Source organism: Macrotis lagotis, chromosome 8, assembly GCF_037893015.1.
Source record: "Macrotis lagotis isolate mMagLag1 chromosome 8, bilby.v1.9.chrom.fasta, whole genome shotgun sequence".
Lineage (NCBI taxonomy): Eukaryota > Metazoa > Chordata > Mammalia > Peramelemorphia > Peramelidae > Macrotis > Macrotis lagotis.
Window position 1 is genome coordinate 75,382,828 of NC_133665.1, and position 14,378 is coordinate 75,397,205.

The 14,378-nt window shown below is 35.5% G+C and overlaps 1 long non-coding RNA gene across 1 annotated transcript in view; it reads right to left on the bottom strand.

Annotated features, from left to right (window-relative positions):
• The window catches only part of LOC141494855 (uncharacterized), a 111,197-nt gene that overhangs the window by 26,421 nt on the left and 70,398 nt on the right, over positions 1-14,378 (bottom strand). Inside the window, exon 2 of the long non-coding RNA XR_012470566.1 lies at positions 2,814-2,919. This is a non-coding gene — a long non-coding RNA (uncharacterized LOC141494855). The remainder of the gene's footprint in view (positions 1-2,813; positions 2,920-14,378) is intronic.

Genomic DNA, 14,378 nt, shown 5'->3' on the forward strand with positions numbered 1-14,378 from the left:
TGTGGGAGAGCAGAGGTATTAGACTGTCTATCAAAGTGAAAGTCTACAAAGTGGTAGTGTTGATCTCATCTTTAAATCCCTCTAAAATGAGGACAGTACATAAGTGCCATGCCAAGAAACTGCATTGCTTTAATTTCAACAGAGGAAAATTCAATAGCAGAAGACCACTTGGCATAAGAAAGTTAAGTTACTGAGATCCTCTCTCAAACTGCACTGCCAAACTTAAAAAAATCTATTGTAGAAAGAATGATTCTGATGGTCTAGCCATATTGTTTGAATGTCAAAAGTGCATACTAAAAGACTACTTTATGGAAAACCCCCATAAAGCAAGTGCCATGTGAAGATCAAAATAGGTAATTCAAGGATACTCTCAAGGTCTCTCTGAAGAACCTTGCAATTGATTGTGAGGCATGAGAGGTCCTGGCATGGAATTACCAAACAAAGCATCAAAAATGTACTTTATGAGCAAAGTATAATTATAGTAACTCTAATGAATTGGGAGATACACAAATTTAAAGATATTTACACTCCAATATTCATATGGACTATTTGTTTCTGACCTGTGATAGAACATCAAAGCCCATATTCGTCTGATCAGTCAGAGTTGGACACACTGTACTTTATCCCCAACATAATAAAGTTATTTTGGCTTTCTTTGAGAATGAAGCACAAAAATCAACCCCCCCACACACACAGACACACAGAAGGTTGAGTATATGAATTTAAGTTACCCAAATGGGAATTAGTTGGTGAAGGGGAAGAAGAGAAAGGTTGAGTGATTAAAGAGATGACAGAATAAGGAATACAATGATCAGAAGCAAAATAAATTATTGAAGAAATAGAGGGTTAAAAAGGGAGAAAGAATGATTAACAAAAATTTGGATGAATCAAAATACATAGTTGGTAATCACAATTCTGAAGGTGAATAGAATGAACTCCCCCATAAAAGGAAAGAGATTGTAGAAAAAATTGGAAATCAAAATCCAAAAAAATATGCTGTTTATAAGAAATAGACTTGAAGTAGAAAGAAAAACATACAGTTAAAATAAGGAACTAGTATGATTCAGCTGAGGTTAAAAAAATCAAGCAAGTGATTGTAATATCAAATAAAGCAAAAGTAAAATGTAAGGAATATGGAGGTGTTTGGGTCCCACAAGAATATCAAGGGAGATTATTAGTTTACCTTACAAAAACTGAAGTCTGCACTGTATTGGTGCCTATGAGTAGCTATGTATGTGAGTATAAGATAAAAAATTCAGCCTCAATTGTATCAAAAACTGAGATTAGATCAGGTCTGCCCCACTTAGTTCTGAATTAACCTAGGATCTGTGTCCTCCTTTACTCAAACTCAAGGAGGTAGCTATTCTTGATCATTAGTATAATGAGAGGGGTGGAGAAAACATATGGGGGCAAATGTATCAATTAAGTTGTGATTCCAGCAATGATTGACATGAAGGGGGAGGGACAAAACCTTCTAAATTGCATAGAAGAGCTAGCATTTCTGGATTTCGGTGTCCCTCTCCCCTTAAGAGAGAGGTGTGCCATTTATTAAGATGTCTTAATTTAAAAAAAAATTTAATCACTCTGTCTTAGCATTCATGAAACAGTTATAAAATAAAAGATATCCAATTAAAAGTGATAATTACAGAAATTTAATTTTTCTAACAGAGACCATAGACAATGAAGTAATATCAAAATGTATATATATATATATACATATATATATGTCAAATTACAGAGCATGTGATTCTTAGAGATGCAAAAAATTAATGTAAGTTTGAAGATGTTATGAAATGGGGAAAAATTCCAAAAATTTTTATTATAAAGGACTTATTTCTCAAATATATAGGAAACTGAGTCACATTTATAAAAAATACAAGCTATTCCTCAATTCATAAGTGGTGAAAAGAGATGTAAAAGTAGTTCTTAGAAGTTCCAACTATTTATAGTGAAAGAAATTAATACTATAAATCATCATAGATTAAAGAAATGTAAATTTAACCAACTTATCAGATTAGGAAATATGACAGAAAAGAAAAATGACACATGCTGATAGGGATATGAAAATATTTAACATTTCAAAAAAATAGCAAATGCCTTGCTGTGACTTTGTTAACTAGTATAACTATTCTGGAAAACAATTTGGAACTATGCCCAAGGGACTATTAAACTGAGTATATCCTTCAATCCAGCAGCTTGACTGAGATCTGTATCCCAAGGATATCAAAGAAAAAGTATAAGGTTATGCTTTTACAGAAATATTTACCATAACTTCTCATAGAAGCAAAGATTTGGAAATTGAGGGTATGTCTATCACCTGCAACTGACTTTCCAAGGTTGTTCTAGGATCACACAACTAGTAAATGTTTTAGACTAGGTTTGAACTCAGAACTTCTTAACTTCAAATTAGATACTATCTATTCTGCCATCTGATAATTTTATTCTGATCATTTTTTAAACAAAAGATTTTTATTAAATATTCATTTTAAAAACCAACTAACCAAACAAATGAATAAATAAATCAACAAAAACAAACTAAAAAAGGCTTCTTCCTCTCTGGATAAACTAGATTTTCATAAGAATAATGAACAACAACAACAAAGTGACTTGCAAGGATTGATGTGATCTTAAAAAGGGGGGGGGCAAGAATTTCTGCCCTCAAACTTCAGCCTGACCTGCCTCCCAGCTGTTGTTCCATTTATGGACTTCATTTGAATTTGCCAGTTGGGGATATTTTCCAGCTGTGCTGTACTTCTGGGATACAGAACATTCTCTCAGACAGACAATGGGGTAAGGGCATCGAATAGAGTTACCTCCTTCTGACTTCTGCTGATGTGTTTTTCTGCCTAAATGAGTGACTGGTGCTTTCATTGACTGGAGACCACTCATTGTGCTTTTATCAGAAGCCTTCAGCATTTCCTGTGGAAGTGAAAAATTACAATTAGCACAAGAAAAGTAATCAAAAATCTAGAATTTAAACGGAAGTTTGGAAAGGGTTGGGAAATGAATAGTGAATCACATTTTCAGGTTGATTATATTCAATATTCCAAGGTCATCTCTATCTAAAATAATTCAGCTGGTTGGGTGAATGTTTAAGGCTGATTATATAGTTGACTGGTGCTTCACATTGGATGTAGACTTTGTTGCTTAGGGCTCTCCAAGAACAGAATCCTGGAGATAAAAGTACTTGCTGGATGCATAGGAAATATGACTAAAAGCCTAAGCAAATGAAATGGCATTGACAAAGCTTCCATGCTGTTCCCCTTAGAGTGTCAGATGGACGCAAATGTGACTTGAAGAGCTCCCTGGGTTAAAACAAAAAAAGTTAATTAAGTAAAAATGTGAGTTGGGTGATTGCATGAACCATTTTATTCAATTTCAAAAGAGCAAACTTTTCTCCCATTTCACATCTTCAGGAATCTTAGGAATCACTGCTATTGGTCAGAAAGAGGGGCTTGATGAATAAATGCAGTTTTATAAGTTAAATACAACTGAAACTGTAGCAACTCAATACGTTTGACCTCATATAGTCATCATTAGTTCATTCAACAAATATCTATTAAGCATGTAGGGGTAGGATATGTGTGTTAATAGTTAATTAATTCACCTATTATCATGAGTGAATATGAGAAGGAAAAACAAATGAATAAATAAAAATTAATAAAGAGGGATAGTATGGGAAGAGAACTGGCTGTAAGGTCAAAGGGCTTGGGTTCAACTCCTACTTATGTCATTAACTGATAATGATAGTAAGAATAATAGTTTCATTTATACATGTTTTTAGATTTGTAAAAATCTTTAAAGATATCATCTTATTTTATCCTCACAAAAAACCATGTAAAGTAAATATTATTATTATTATACTTATTTTACAGATATAAAAAAAAAGAGGAAAAATCTTATTTACCTATGGTCACACAGGTGGATCATGTCTGAGACCAGATTGGAACACAAATCTTTGTGATTTTATGTTCAGTGCTCTAGCTACTGCCTCATTTGTCTACTTCTTATTTGCCCTGCATTTTTCCTTAAACAAATTACTTAATCTCCCTGGGTTTCAGTCACCCCCCTCCACATCAGAAAAGTGGAGTTTGGACAAGAAGGCCTCTACTGTTCCTTTCAGGTTTCAATCTCTGATCTGAGGTTCTTATACTTTCTCAGAAGGGTATCAGAAAGCCTATAAACAAAAGACATGCAAAATAAAAACAAAAGCAAAAACAAAAACCAGCTGTTTTTAATGACTGAAACATTCAATAAAGCAATAATAAAAGTAGTCAACCAACAAATTCAATATAGTCCATCAATTTGTGTAAAAATTACTGTAAGTTGTTTAAATTATGTCTGTATGCATGTACACATAAAAACAAATGTGCATATGTGTCTGTGTCAGTGTCTCTCTGTGTGTGTGTGTGTGTGTAATCTGATCCTCAAATTTTTTTAAAAATTGCCATTGCCTGAATCAAAGTGTTGTCCCAGTCTACCTATTCTTTTCTACATCTTGTATTTGTCACTATATGAAATCAATCAATTACAAGCTAAGGCATTGCTTTAATGATTTATCCTAGAAAGATTGATCTTTTGGAGACGCTCTGTGACTCCAATTAGAGCTTGTTCTCTCTCCTAAATGTTGAATACCCTGGAGAACAACAGCATTGACAGTAATATCTTTACAGAATCTTCATTTATGAACAAAATCTTATTTCTTGCTTTTGTTATTCTGAACATTTAAAGTATTGACATGTTAATTACTTTGAAGTACTTATATTACATTACCTGAACATTTTAGCTAGCAAATAACAACCTCACAACATCTTGCAAGTGGAAAAGTTATCTCAAAGCTGATCAAATCCAATTAATACATGAAGAGAAAACCACTGTTCAACAGATTTGAAAAATAGTTAGCTAGAAAGATCTTATAGATAGATCTTCAGTGAACTCAGTTGCTACTAGGCAGTCCTACCCATTTGGGGAAAGTTCTACCATGGAAATTTACCTTATGGCAACTAGCTAAATCTTTTCTACTTCTAGTAAATAAATAGTGTCCGTTTTTTAATTTGTTTTTCAAATGGCATGATTGTCTTCTTCCAGATACACACCGTCTTTCCTAAAGCATGGTATTTAGAACTAACCATAACCAGTTCAACTAGATCAGGGTGTGGAAGAATTATCCTTTTCCTAGTCCTAAATATATTAGGGTTTGGGGAGCAGGAATTGAAATGACTCTTATATTGTTCTTAGGTGAATGAAAAACTGTGCTAGAAAGAGCATAGTAATAAGAGAAACTGAAGTTGAAACCTGGCTATGCCTTTTTGCTATCTACCAGTATAGCATTAATATTTTGAAGCTTTAGTTTCCTTAAAAATAAAATTAAAGGGATGGCTGGTAAAATTTAAAGTCCCTTCAAGCTCTATTTATAAAGAGTTTTTCCATCATGCTTTTACACATGGGTAGAAATGTCATGAGTGACCCAATTGAGTTTGCAGCCCATCATAACCCCTGATATACTTTACAGATAAGTTGCAATATAGGCAATCATATACTTGAAAAGCTTTTCATTTTTAAAGTTGAGTGCAAATATATATATATATATATGTGTGTGTGTGTGTGTGTATGTATATATATGTATATGTATATATGTTTATGTTTATTGTGTTATTACAAAGCATACATGTTTATGTGTATATGTATGTGTGTACATATTTATCTAATTAGTGGATATATATGCGCGTGTGTGTATGAGCTATCCATCTATCAATCTAATTATATTCCTGATCAATATTCATAGAAGAAGTTCTAGATTCTGTTTCTAAAATTAGTAAACAGGAAACTTGGAGGGAAACGAAATGAGAGTCTGAAATAGAGCCTCCAAAAGCTGGAGGTATGAAGCATCAGAGACCTCACTGGGATATGTGAAGGAAGTGAGGAAGTCTTCTTCATCTCCATGACTTCCCCTTTACACTCCTTCATGCTTAACCTTTTGTATCTGATAATATTAAGAAGTATAATAGAGGAGGAGATCTATTACTACAAAGAACATATATTAAAATTTAGTTCAAGACAAATTAGATACTTTGAAACATAACTTCAAGCAATAAAATTTTGAATTTCCCAAAAAGGGAAGCAGTTAGGTGGAGCAGTGAAGCATATATATACATATATATTCATTTATACACAAGTATTTATACATGGACACTGAGAACAGTCAACAAAGGAAATACATTTTATTTAAGAGGGTTGTGGTAGGTGGGAATTTAGCTGAGATTTAAAGGTAGTCAGGAAAGGCAAGAAATAGAGACAAAGATGGAAAGAATTCCAATATTGAGAGACAGCCAGTGCAAATATCTGAAGTTAGGAGCTGAGGAAACTTGCTCGAAGAACAGTCAAGGATCTAAAGTCATATACAAAATGACAACAAAATTTGAATTATGATTATCACTGAAACATTAAGGATTTCTTGGTTATCTTAAAGGAAAATATGATTAATTTGTCATTGATAAGTAAAAAAATCAATCAAGCATTTTATTCTCTAATAATAAAACTCTGAGTTTTGAAAGGTTTCTCTTACTGTTCTTAGGTAAATGGTGAACCATGCTAGAAAGACAATAGGATTTGTAATAAGAGAAACTGAAATTGAAACCTGGCTTTGCCTTTTGCTATCTACCACTATAGCATTAACTTTTTGGAGCCTTAGTTTCCTTAAATATAAAATTAAGGGGTAGGCTGGTAAGCTTTAGAGTCTCTTCCAACTCTATCTATAAAGATTTTTTTCTATCACTTTTTTTCCACAAGCAGTACTTAACTTAAATTATCTCAGGGCAATAACAACCTAGTTCATTTTAAGTACATACAGAAAAGGAGATTTACCTTTGGTAGTCATATCTATGTGTAATAGCATTCTCCACAAAGAAAAAAATGATTCTTTCTTGTTTCTAACCTCTTCCCCCATTTTAGAATTAAAATTATTTTCTTCTATCTGCATTTTCTATGATAATAGAGAGTTGGTTTATGTTTTCTGAATGTGATCAATGTTTATTTTCCTTGCCTCAGTCCATTTTCTTGGCTTTATAGTTCTCTTTAGGACTTCCAACCAAGATGGCAGAGAGAAGACAGGCACTGTGCTAAGGTCTCCTGATCTTGCCTCATATATAATTTGAAACAGACCTCTTAACAGAAATCTGATCAACAAAACCCAGAAAAAGAAACTAGGAGAAGAAGATCTGCATCAAGGTTTGTCTCCAGGTATAGTGGGTGAGCTAGGTACAGAGAGCAGAGAGCCTGCCAGAAGGGGGTGAGAGCAGGAGCCGTGGACCAAGAGCCAACTGGGGCACAGAGGTGTTGGTTGTAGGATAGATGGAGTGTGGACCTGATGATCTGGGGCTTACTGGCAGGGCTGGAGGATGAGTTCCAGTGCAGGAGAGTTGTAGACATTGATCCCTGGGCCCCTCTGGTCTGGAGAACTTCAGACTCCATACTTTCATTTCAGCAGAAGACTCTTCCCAGACTAAACACAATTAATGTCCAGCTCCCCCCTCCCACCTCCAGGCTCAGGCAAGGGCAGCTGAGTTCCCTCAGTGGTGAATAGGGAGAGTATTTACTTGGCCTCAGGGCATAGCCCACATTGTTCAAGGTTAAAAGTATCCAGCAGCTTCACTCACACCCTTCAGGCCAAGGGAAAGGGTCTCAAATCAAGATCACAGACACTCCAGAGAAAACAATCATCACCTCCTACTAGCTGGCCCACTTGGAGTTTCTAAACCCAATGAATAAAGCCTCTAGGGATACCAACACCAAATCTCTGTGAATCAGTTCTTACCCCAACACAAAATCTTAGGAAAATGAAGAAAGACTAGTGGAAGGGGGGGGGGGGTCCATAGAAAAAAATTCATGAAGGAAAAGGCCCTAATTCAGAGAGATCTAGAATCTCTGAGGACCATGTGATTTAATCTCCAGCACAGAAAGACTTACTTGAAGAAATCAGGAAGGCATTTAAAAATTAATTGGAAAAAGTGGGAGAGAAAATTAACACCTTGCAACAAGAAAACAAGTGCTTGGAAAATACAATTGGACAAATGCAAAAAGTAAATAATTCTCTCAAAACCTCAATGGGTCGAATGGAAAACTCTTTCAAAAATAGAATTGACCAATTGGAAAAGGAGTTGCAAAATGTAAATGGAGAAGATTCTTCTCTTAAAAACAAAGAATGGAATCTATGGAAACTAATGACTTTATGAGACAACAAGATTCTGTTCATCAAAACCGAAAGACTGAAAAAATAGAAGAAAATATAGTTCATTTTAAACTAATGTTTTGTAAATAATTTATAATGTTAAAGTCTGATGCTTTGTAAAATGGCAAACAATATCAAAAAATTACTATTTCCACTTGACAATTTTATTATTTTATAAACATTGCTTTTCAGTTTTAAAAAACACAGACAGGAAAAGATTGCTTACCAATGTGATACTTCTATCATATATAAATATTTTTGAGAAACTTCACATGTGACTAATTAGAAAAAAGTCAAAGTAATATCAAGCAAGAAGAAATGATGAGAATATAAGTTAATGCTATAATTCTATAGATTCAATCGTACTTATTCAACCAAATCAAAAAACAAAAGAATTTAAAAAAATAAAAGATAATCAACTGGAATGTGACCATTTTCCCACCAAAATTTGTCAGATACATAGGAGTCATAAAATTTTAAAAAGAGAGAGACTCAAAGGACCAGAAATTTTCTTAGTTATCCAAGAATAAAATTGGTTTAAAATGAAAACTCACTTCTCAAAGTAAATGGAAGAGAATGGTGAAATATTATGTGTCATAAGATCTTAAAAATCAGAGGAAAACAAATAGGCATGAATATAAGACTACCACAATTTTGAGAACCAAATCATTACAAGAACTTTTTTATTTGAAATATTTACTTTGAAATATTTTAATTGTATTTAAATTTGAATTTTTATTTACTTACACATTACTAAAATAATCTTGTAAGAGTAAACATTATTCCACCCTTCCCCCCACAAAAATAAAAAGTAACTCATAAGAAGAGAGAAAAAAATGAAATACAAAAATACAAAAATTTGCTTCAATCTGTGTTCAGATTCCATCAGCTCTGAATCTGGGGTGGATCTCATTTTTTATCATAAATCCATCAGAGAAATTACTTCCATATTTTTCCACAGTTGTTGTTGCTGAATGTAATTCCCTCCATCCAATTCCTCCCCAATCCCATTCATTACATTTTCTCTCTCCTTTCACTCTGTCCCTCTTTGAAAGCCTACTGTGTGACAACTGATTGGTTCAGTGGGCAGAGCACTGGCCCTGGCACCAGGAGGCCCCAAGCCCACATCCTACCACAGATACCTAGCAACCATCCAGAAGCATGGACCCAGACAGGCCTCTCAATCCCACTACCTTACAAAAAGTAGGAAAAAAATTTGTTGTATCAGACTTCCTTCTCCTATGACTTTCCTTCTCCTCTCTTATCTACATCCCTCCTCCCCTCCCCCTGCCCCCTTTATCCATGCCTTTCCTCTCTTTTTTTCCTCTAGATTTCTATGCACTATTAAGTATGTATATTGTTTCTTCTGTGAGTCATTTCCAATGAGAATGAAGACTCCTTCATTCCTCCCTTGCCTTCTCCCCTTCCACTCCTTTGTAAAAACTTTTCCTTGACTCTTTTACATAAAATATCTCAGTCTATTCTCTCTTCTTTCCCTTTCTTTCAGTACATTGCATTTTCACCAATTGACTTTATTTTTACAATATACCTTCAAATTCAGCTCTCTCTTTCCCTTGTTTATATCCTTCCAAATACTCTAATAATTGAAGATCATATGAGTATTATCAGTATCTTCTTTCCATGCAGGAATACACACAGTTCATCATCATTAAATCTCTCATAATTTGCCCTTCTCATCAACCCTCTCTATGCTTGAGTCCTTGTACTTGAAGATCAAACTTTCTGTACAACTCTGACCCTTTCAACAGGATCATTTGAAATTCCCCTGTTTCATTGAAAGTCCTTCTTTTCCTCTGGAAGAGGATGTTCACTTTTACTGGGTAGCTGATTCTCAGTTGCATTCTAAGCTCTTTTGCCTTCCAGAATATCATATTCCAAGCTCTACAAGGCATTAATGTGAATACTGCTAAGTCCTGTGTAATCCTGATTGCAGCTCCATGATACTTAAATTTTTTCTCTTTGGCTGTTTGCAATATTTTCTCTTTCACTTGGGAGTTCTTGAATTTGGCTATAATATTTCTGGCAATTATTTTTTTGTGGTTGGGGGATCTCTTTCAGGAAGAAATTGGTGAATTCTCTCAGTTTCTATTTTGATCTCTGCATCTAGGATATCAGGGCAATTTTCATGTGCCCATTTTCATGTACATTTAAAAATGAAGTCAAGATCTTTTCCTGGTTATGATTTTCAGGTAGCCCAATAATTTTAAAATTGTCTCTCCTGCTTCTGTTCTCTGGGTCAGTTGTTTTTCCACTGAGATATTTCATGTTTTCTTCTACTTTTTATTCTTTGGATATTGTTTTATTGTTTTTTGATTCCTTGAAAAGTCATTAGCTTCCTTTAGCTCCATTCTACATTTGAGCTCCATTCTATGTTTTCTTCTAAAAGCTTTCTTCATCCCTTTTCTGTCTGGCCAATTCTGCTTTTTAAAGTATTATTCTCATCATTAACTTTTTGAACTACTTTTTCCTTTTGACCTAAACTTGTTTTTAACATGCTGTTTTCTTCAGCATTGTTTTTGAATCTCCTTCACCAAGCTGCTGACTTCATTTTCATGTTTTTTCCAGTATTGCTCTCATTTCTCTTTCCATTTTTGCCTCTACCTCCCTTACTTGATTTTCAAAATCTTTTTTGAGGTCTGCCATAGCCTGAGCCCAACTCCTATTTTTCTTTTTTTTTACAACTTTTTTTTAGGTTTTTTCAAGGCAAATGGGGTTAAGTGGTTTGTCCATGACCAAGCAGCTAGGTAATTATTAAGTTTCTGAGAACAGATTTGAACCCAGATACTCCTGACTCCAGGGCCAGTGTTTTATCCACTACACCACCTAGCCGCCCCTATGCCACCTAGCCGCTCCAACTCCTATTTTTCTTGTAGACTTTGGATACAGAAACTTGGACTTTGTCATCTTCTGAGTATGTGTTTTGATACTCCATGGGATGAAAGTAATTGTGTATGGTTGTGTTCCTTTTCCTTTGTGTACTCATTTCCCCAGCCTGTGCCCTGGATTTGGGTTGTTTCTTGAGTTTTGGAGTAATATTTAGACACCCCTACAAGAACTCAGTTCCTTCAAGGTTCTATGGGAGGCTCTGGCTGTTGTCCTGCCTCTGCTCTGCTCTGTGGATGAACACAAATACTCCCATCTTCTCTGGAGTTGTGAGGAGGATCCCTACTCTGCTATGGCATTATGGGGGCCCAGACTGTGACCAGGATCTGAATATGGACAAAGTCCCAAAGTTCTGTTCCAGGGATAGAAGAAAGACCTCGAAGTCTCTCCCAAGCCCTTACCTTCCATGGGCTGAGTGCTCTGGAAGCAGCAGCCAGTAAGGTCCCTGATGGGTGACTCTGTGTGCTTGATTCTGTTTCCTGGGATCTGGGCTGCACTGAGGGCCATAGCCACACTGAAGACAGGCATATTGGCCTGGGCTTCATGCTCACTCTTCTAGAGGTTTCCCCACTGATCTTCCAAGTTCTGCTTGGTACTTCCTGGTTTGGCATGTCAGGTAACTGCTTTTGTTGCCATGAGCTGGGGCTCCTAGGGACCCAGGAGCCCTGCAGGCTGTTCATGGAAGGCTGGAGCTCCTTCACTCAGGAACATGGTTGCTTCCTCCAACCACATGGAACAGACCCTTCCCTGATTTTCCAGGCTACCTGGGGCTGGAGCACTAGCTCATTGAATCTTTCTGTGGGTTCTATCTCTTTAAAATTTAGTTAGAGTCATAATTTTAAGATTTTTGAAATATTTGGGAGAGGAATATATTTGGAGCTCTTAGGAAATAAGCTGCCATCTTGGCTTCACCCCCCCCCATAATGAGTTTCATATAATTTCTTTGAAGGGGAGGGAAGAACTGGGAAAATTGAGCCTTAGTAGAATAAATTAACTATCAAGAATTTCTGAAAAGACCAGAATTATGACTTTAGGTCAAGATGGAGGAGAGAAACCAGGGCTTATATCCGGAGTTTCTCCAGAACCAACATTTATCAAAATCTCTTAACAAATTTTAGAGTGGCAGAATGCACCAAAGATCACAATGAAATATCTTTCATGAAGGTCTCTTACAGGGGGTGCATGGCATTCTGCCCTAGGGCAGAAAACAGAGACCCCAGGGCATGGGGAAAGCAGGCTGAGGAGGAGGACTTACCTGAGGTCCTCAGCTATGGGAGCAGAGGCTTTAGGAGTAGGGGCTTAGCTATGCAGTGATTGTAGATGCCCTGGACCCCCATTTAGCCTGTGTGACTGATCTAGAACATCCATTCTTGACAATGAGCCTCTGGCTCTCATAGAAAGAAAGAGGGTATGTCATCTTTCTGTAGAAAGCCTTGGTCATTCTTATGCAAACAGCTCAAACTTAGCCCCAGATGTTTCCCTCTCCCCAAAATAGGGAATGAGTGGCTGACTTCCCTATTCTGAGAGTCTGTGGTATTTCCAGTCTGATTGGCCTAGCCAAGAGACTGGGCTACATATGGACAACTCCAAGATAGACCCAGGTGTTTGCACTTTGGGGAATGGGTAGCTAATCACCCTAGATCAGTCAGCTGAGAAAGAGAGAGAGAGAGAGAGAGAGAGAGAGAGAGAGAGAGAGAGAGAGAGAGAGAGATAGAGAGAAAGGAAAACCTCAGACTTGCCTTATCAGTCAGTTCAATCAGCAACCCCTAAAAGTTCCAAAGATCAACAGCCCAGAGCAGTTAGTAAGACTCTCAACACCATAGGTCTGCAAGCCAGCCCCACCTCCATCACAAGTAGCTTAGCATAGGCAGCAAAAAATGAAAATGAAGAAATCCAGAGAAAAACAAGAATCCATTGGAAGTTACCTTGGAGATAAGGATAGGCAAAACACAAACTCAGAAAAGGAGAGCAGAAGGGATGATACATGGGAAACTATGGAGTAGACTGAATTGATCTCCAGTCCAGAATGACTTTTTAGAAGAGATCAACTGAGTCAAATGGAAAAATTGGGAAAATGAACGCAAGAAAAAATTGTCATTTGGTGACAAAGAAGTGACAGAGGAAAATAAATCCTTTTTAAAGCATTAGGCAATTGGTAAAAAGAATGACAGCTCTTTTAAAAATAAAATTGACCAAATGGAAATGGAACTGCAAAATCTAAAAGAATATTACTCCCTGAAAAATAAGATAGGAGTAATGGAAGTTAATGATTTCATCAAAAACCAAGAATCTGTTAAACAACATTTTAAAAAAATGAAAAAGAAGAAAATGTAAAATCCTCATGGATAAAGAAACTGACCTGGAAATAGATCCAGGAGATATAATTTAATATTAATTGGACTACTTGGAAATCAGGATCAAAATAAGTGTCCTGACTCCATTCTCCAGGAAATCATTCAGAGAGCTGCCTTGACTTCTTGGAACCAGGAGGCAATATAGTCAAATTATAAATTGTGAAAATGAAAGGAGAATTAAATACAATTGAAAGTAAGTAAACTATTGAAGTAATAAATAAAACTAAAAGTTTCTTTTATGAAAAAGAATAACATAGATAAACCTTTAGTTAATTTGATTTTAAAAAGTACAAAAGAAAACCAAATTACCGATGTGAAAAATGAAAAATGTGAATTTACCACCAATAAAGAGGAAATTAAATTAATAAAGTAGAACTATTTTTCACAAGTTTGCCAACAAATTAGACAAACAAAATTAAATGAATATTTGCAAAAATATAAGCTGCCCAATTGAAAAGGAAAGGAAATGGAAATATTTAGTTCCATCTCAGAAAAAGAAATTGAAGAAGCTATCAATGAATTTTCTAAGCAAAAATCTCCAAGGTCAGGTAGATTCACCAGTGAATTCTACCAAACATTCAAGGAACAATTGGTTCCAATTCTATATCAATTATTTGAAAAAAATAGGTGGAGTTCTACCAAATTCCTTCTATGACATATATATGGTGCTGATACCTAATCCAGTAAGATTCAAAACAGAGAAAGTTATAGACCAATTGCACTAATGAATATGCATGCAAAAAATCTTAAATCAAATATTGGCAAAGTGATTACAGAAAGTTATCACGAATAATACATTATGATCAAGTAGGATATTTATCAGAAATGATCAGTTGATTAAATATTAGGAAAAATATCAGAATAATTGACCATATCACTAACAAACCTAACAG